Genomic DNA, 6,000 nt, shown 5'->3' on the forward strand with positions numbered 1-6,000 from the left:
GAAGAAAAAGAAGAATAATACGCCCAGAAAAGAGGCGAAAAGGAGAAAAACGTAAAAAAACGTGAAAAAAAAGTAAGAGGAAGAGAAGGGAAAAAAAGGTGGAAATGGGTTTAAAAGTGATTTCGGCGGAGAAATATATATATATATATATATATATATATATATATATATATATATATATATATATACGCGCACACACACACATATATATAAACGTATTCTCCATTGAGATATTGCAGCCGCTGCTGTGTCCAGGCCCAGGAGCCTTAGCACTGTGCTGTGATGTCACTCAATACCACTGACATCACTAGGTGTAAACAACATCTCTCCTTTGCTGTGTATGTGACTATGGAGCTGTTTGGTGATGTCGTCTATTATGGCCTTCATAGAAGCAACAGGAGATTGTTGCATCCATCTAGAACCCTCAGAACTACAGTGCTATGATGTCACTCACTTCCACAGGCCTTGCAGAGTGTAAACAACAACAACCCAGCTTTGTTGTGTATGTAACCATAGGGATTGTGATGTCACCTAGAACCTTCACAGCAGCGACAGCTTTATGAGGAGCATCAGCACTGCTCTGCCTGAGCAGAACCATCACCGCCATAGGTTGTCAAATAACCCGGATTTAACCCACACAGGTAAGTCCAATGGGGTGCAGGCATGTCCTCTATGCTTACAGCTTCCCGTGGGTGTTGGTTTGATACCGTTTGGGGACAGCCAAGGAGGCATCTGCAGGCAACAAAGGTAGGTGTGTGCTTGTGTGTGTGTTTCCTATGCAGATCCTAAGCCCAGTGTCACATGCAAGTAGGAGGAGTAAGAAGGGTTCCTGGCAAATCCGGGTTATGGATTGCATTTAAAAAGGCCCCGTGGGAGTGCAATGGGCCCCTGTCTTGCTGCTTAGCAATAATGGTATGGGTTTAGGTTCTGCTGTGTGTACTGGTGGTTGACTGCCCCCCAGCCCAGAGTGTGCATGGAAAATTGTCTGGCAGCCTCCCTGACAGCAAGCAGTGATAGTGCCCATGAAGGGGACCTTGTTGGGCCCGCCCCTTTCACGGTTATCGCTTCTCGGCCTTTTGGCTAAGATCAAGTGTAGTATCTGTTCTTATCAGTTTAATATCTGATACGTCCCCTATCTGGGGACCATATATTAAATGGATTTTTGAGAACGGGGGCCGATTTCGAAGCTTGCTTCCGTCGCCCTATGCATTGACCCGATATGGCAGTATCTTCGGGTACAGTGCACCACCCCCTTACAGGGTTAAAAAGAAAGATTCCTACTTTCATTGCTACCTGCTTGCTGGCTAGCCAGCTAGCCAGCCCTGTGGGCCTTGCTGCTGCTGCTGCTGCTGCTGCAGCCAAAAAACAAAAGGTGGTGCTGCTGCTGCTTCTGCTGCTTCTGCTTGTGTCTGGCCGCTGTTGGAGCGTCCAGGCACAGGACTTCTGCTGCTGCTGACTAAATGGCCTCCTTAATTGGATCATTTGAGTAGCCAGCACACCTGTGCAGGTAGGGCATGACATGATAGGCAGCTGCCTTGATAGCGGGTGGGTGCTGAATGTTCCTAATTGACAAAATAAGATTAATGCTTATGAAGAAATATAAAATCTCATCCCTTCCCCAATATCGCGCCACACCCCTACCCCTTAATTCCCTGGTTGAACTTGATGGACATATGTCTTTTTTCGACCGTACTAACTATGTAACTATGTAACATAACATGGGGGGGGTCTCCTGGCTGTTCACACAGGTGTGTCATTGCTGTACATTGACCATGCATTGCTTCTGTGGTATTGCAAAGGCAAAGACAAATGCTTCCAGTCATCCATTGCACTAATGGATTGGTCATCAGCTGGCTGTCTATGTCCCGCATCAATATAGACCAAAGTACAGAGGGTTAGGCTATGCTATAGTGCACCTACCTGATGCATCAGAAGGTGCGAGGCCCTTGCTAAATTCTGTGCACAGACTTTGAGATCTATGCTTTAGACTGTATCTAAACCTGCTCCAACATGGACTGACATTCTGGCCTACTTTCAGCCGATGCGACTTGTCTGTCGCTGAACAGTCGCTTTTTATGTATTCAGCACCTATGTATAATGTTGTAAAAATGCTCTAGAAGCTAAAGTCGCAGAAATGTCACACATATTTGGCCTGCAACTTTCTGTGCGACAAATTCAGACAGGAAAAATCAGTATAAATCCTTAGAAAATTATCCCCCAGTGTCTCCATCTGCTGGCGGTATTGAATAAGCATTGCTGCACTGATGGGGTATGCATTAGACGAAAAAAAAGAAGAAAAAGAAGAATAATACGCCCAGAAAAGAGGCGAAAAGGAGAAAAACGTAAAAAAACGTGAAAAAAAAGTAAGAGGAAGAGAAGGGAAAAAAAGGTGGAAATGGGTTTAAAAGTGATTTCGGCGGAGAAATATATATATATATATATATATATATATATATATATATATATACGCGCACACACACACACATATATATAAACGTATTCTCCGTTGAGATATTGCAGCCGCTGCTGTGTCCAGGCCCAGGAGCCTTAGCACTGTGCTGTGATGTCACTCAATACCACTGACATCACTAGGTGTAAACAACATCTCTCCTTTGCTGTGTATGTGACTATGGAGCTGTTTGGTGATGTCGTCTATTATGGCCTTCATAGAAGCAACAGGAGATTGTTGCATCCATCTAGAACCCTCAGAACTACAGTGCTATGATGTCACTCACTTCCACAGGCCTTGCAGAGTGTAAACAACAACAACCCAGCTTTGTTGTGTATGTAACCATAGGGATTGTGATGTCACCTAGAACCTTCACAGCAGCGACAGCTTTATGAGGAGCATCAGCACTGCTCTGCCTGAGCAGAACCATCACCGCCATAGGTTGTCAAATAACCCGGATTTAACCCACACAGGTAAGTCCAATGGGGTGCAGGCATGTCCTCTATGCTTACAGCTTCCCGTGGGTGTTGGTTTGATACCGTTTGGGGACAGCCAAGGAGGCATCTGCAGGCAACAAAGGTAGGTGTGTGCTTGTGTGTGTGTTTCCTATGCAGATCCTAAGCCCAGTGTCACATGCAAGTAGGAGGAGTAAGAAGGGTTCCTGGCAAATCCGGGTTATGGATTGCATTTAAAAAGGCCCCGTGGGAGTGCAATGGGCCCCTGTCTTGCTGCTTAGCAATAATGGTATGGGTTTAGGTTCTGCTGTGTGTACTGGTGGTTGACTGCCCCCCAGCCCAGAGTGTGCATGGAAAATTGTCTGGCAGCCTCCCTGACAGCAAGCAGTGATAGTGCCCATGAAGGGGACCTTGTTGGGCCCGCCCCTTTCACGGTTATCGCTTCTCGGCCTTTTGGCTAAGATCAAGTGTAGTATCTGTTCTTATCAGTTTAATATCTGATACGTCCCCTATCTGGGGACCATATATTAAATGGATTTTTGAGAACGGGGGCCGATTTCGAAGCTTGCTTCCGTCGCCCTATGCATTGACCCGATATGGCAGTATCTTCGGGTACAGTGCACCACCCCCTTACAGGGTTAAAAAGAAAGATTCCTACTTTCATTGCTACCTGCTTGCTGGCTAGCCAGCTAGCCAGCCCTGTGGGCCTTGCTGCTGCTGCTGCTGCTGCAGCCAAAAAACAAAAGGTGGTGCTGCTGCTGCTTCTGCTGCTTCTGCTTGTGTCTGGCCGCTGTTGGAGCGTCCAGGCACAGGACTTCTGCTGCTGCTGACTAAATGGCCTCCTTAATTGGATCATTTGAGTAGCCAGCACACCTGTGCAGGTAGGGCATGACATGATAGGCAGCTGCCTTGATAGCGGGTGGGTGCTGAATGTTCCTAATTGACAAAATAAGATTAATGCTTATGAAGAAATATAAAATCTCATCCCTTCCCCAATATCGCGCCACACCCCTACCCCTTAATTCCCTGGTTGAACTTGATGGACATATGTCTTTTTTCGACCGTACTAACTATGTAACTATGTAACATAACATGGGGGGGTCTCCTGGCTGTTCACACAGGTGTGTCATTGCTGTACATTGACCATGCATTGCTTCTGTGGTATTGCAAAGGCAAAGACAAATGCTTCCAGCCATCCATTGCACTAATGGATTGGTCATCAGCTGGCTGTCTATGTCCCGCATCAATATAGACCAAAGTACAGAGGGTTAGGCTATGCTATAGTGCACCTACCTGATGCATCAGAAGGTGCGAGGCCCTTGCTAAATTCTGTGCACAGACTTTGAGATCTATGCTTTAGACTGTATCTAAACCTGCTCCAACATGGACTGACATTCTGGCCTACTTTCAGCCGATGCGACTTGTCTGTCGCTGAACAGTCGCTTTTTATGTATTCAGCACCTATGTATAATGTTGTAAAAATGCTCTAGAAGCTAAAGTCGCAGAAATGTCACACATATTTGGCCTGCAACTTTCTGTGCGACAAATTCAGACAGGAAAAATCAGTATAAATCCTTAGAAAATTATCCCCCAGTGTCTCCATCTGCTGGCGGTATTGAATAAGCATTGCTGCACTGATGGGGTATGCATTAGACGAAAAAAAAGAAGAAAAAGAAGAATAATACGCCCAGAAAAGAGGCGAAAAGGAGAAAAACGTAAAAAAACGTGAAAAAAAAGTAAGAGGAAGAGAAGGGAAAAAAAGGTGGAAATGGGTTTAAAAGTGATTTCGGCGGAGAAATATATATATATATATATATATATATATATATATATATATATATACGCGCACACACACACATATATATAAACGTATTCTCCGTTGAGATATTGCAGCCGCTGCTGTGTCCAGGCCCAGGAGCCTTAGCACTGTGCTGTGATGTCACTCAATACCACTGACATCACTAGGTGTAAACAACATCTCTCCTTTGCTGTGTATGTGACTATGGAGCTGTTTGGTGATGTCGTCTATTATGGCCTTCATAGAAGCAACAGGAGATTGTTGCATCCATCTAGAACCCTCAGAACTACAGTGCTATGATGTCACTCACTTCCACAGGCCTTGCAGAGTGTAAACAACAACAACCCAGCTTTGTTGTGTATGTAACCATAGGGATTGTGATGTCACCTAGAACCTTCACAGCAGCGACAGCTTTATGAGGAGCATCAGCACTGCTCTGCCTGAGCAGAACCATCACCGCCATAGGTTGTCAAATAACCCGGATTTAACCCACACAGGTAAGTCCAATGGGGTGCAGGCATGTCCTCTATGCTTACAGCTTCCCGTGGGTGTTGGTTTGATACCGTTTGGGGACAGCCAAGGAGGCATCTGCAGGCAACAAAGGTAGGTGTGTGCTTGTGTGTGTGTTTCCTATGCAGATCCTAAGCCCAGTGTCACATGCAAGTAGGAGGAGTAAGAAGGGTTCCTGGCAAATCCGGGTTATGGATTGCATTTAAAAAGGCCCCGTGGGAGTGCAATGGGCCCCTGTCTTGCTGCTTAGCAATAATGGTATGGGTTTAGGTTCTGCTGTGTGTACTGGTGGTTGACTGCCCCCCAGCCCAGAGTGTGCATGGAAAATTGTCTGGCAGCCTCCCTGACAGCAAGCAGTGATAGTGCCCATGAAGGGGACCTTGTTGGGCCCGCCCCTTTCACGGTTATCGCTTCTCGGCCTTTTGGCTAAGATCAAGTGTAGTATCTGTTCTTATCAGTTTAATATCTGATACGTCCCCTATCTGGGGACCATATATTAAATGGATTTTTGAGAACGGGGGCCGATTTCGAAGCTTGCTTCCGTCGCCCTATGCATTGACCCGATATGGCAGTATCTTCGGGTACAGTGCACCACCCCCTTACAGGGTTAAAAAGAAAGATTCCTACTTTCATTGCTACCTGCTTGCTGGCTAGCCAGCTAGCCAGCCCTGTGGGCCTTGCTGCTGCTGCTGCTGCTGCAGCCAAAAAACAAAAGGTGGTGCTGCTGCTGCTTCTGCTGCTTCTGCTTGTGTCTGGCCGCTGTTGGAGCGTCCAGGCACAGGACTTCT

General features: G+C 46.2%; 3 non-coding genes across 3 annotated transcripts; all 3 read left to right on the forward strand.

The window, feature by feature from the left end:
- Positions 1-1,060: 1,060 nt before the first annotated feature.
- Positions 1,061-1,251, forward strand: LOC130326428 (U2 spliceosomal RNA). The gene has a single exon (XR_008871028.1). It is a non-coding gene; the product is annotated as a U2 spliceosomal RNA (small nuclear RNA).
- A 2,090-nt stretch (positions 1,252-3,341) lies between these two features.
- LOC130326429 (U2 spliceosomal RNA) lies at positions 3,342-3,532 on the forward strand. Its single transcript, XR_008871029.1, has one exon. It is a non-coding gene; the product is annotated as a U2 spliceosomal RNA (small nuclear RNA).
- Positions 3,533-5,618: 2,086 nt separating this feature from the next.
- LOC130326430 (U2 spliceosomal RNA) lies at positions 5,619-5,809 on the forward strand. The gene has a single exon (XR_008871030.1). It is a non-coding gene; the product is annotated as a U2 spliceosomal RNA (small nuclear RNA).
- Positions 5,810-6,000: the final 191 nt, after the last annotated feature.

Source organism: Hyla sarda, unplaced genomic scaffold (genome assembly GCF_029499605.1).
Source record: "Hyla sarda isolate aHylSar1 unplaced genomic scaffold, aHylSar1.hap1 scaffold_2848, whole genome shotgun sequence".
NCBI lineage: Eukaryota > Metazoa > Chordata > Amphibia > Anura > Hylidae > Hyla > Hyla sarda.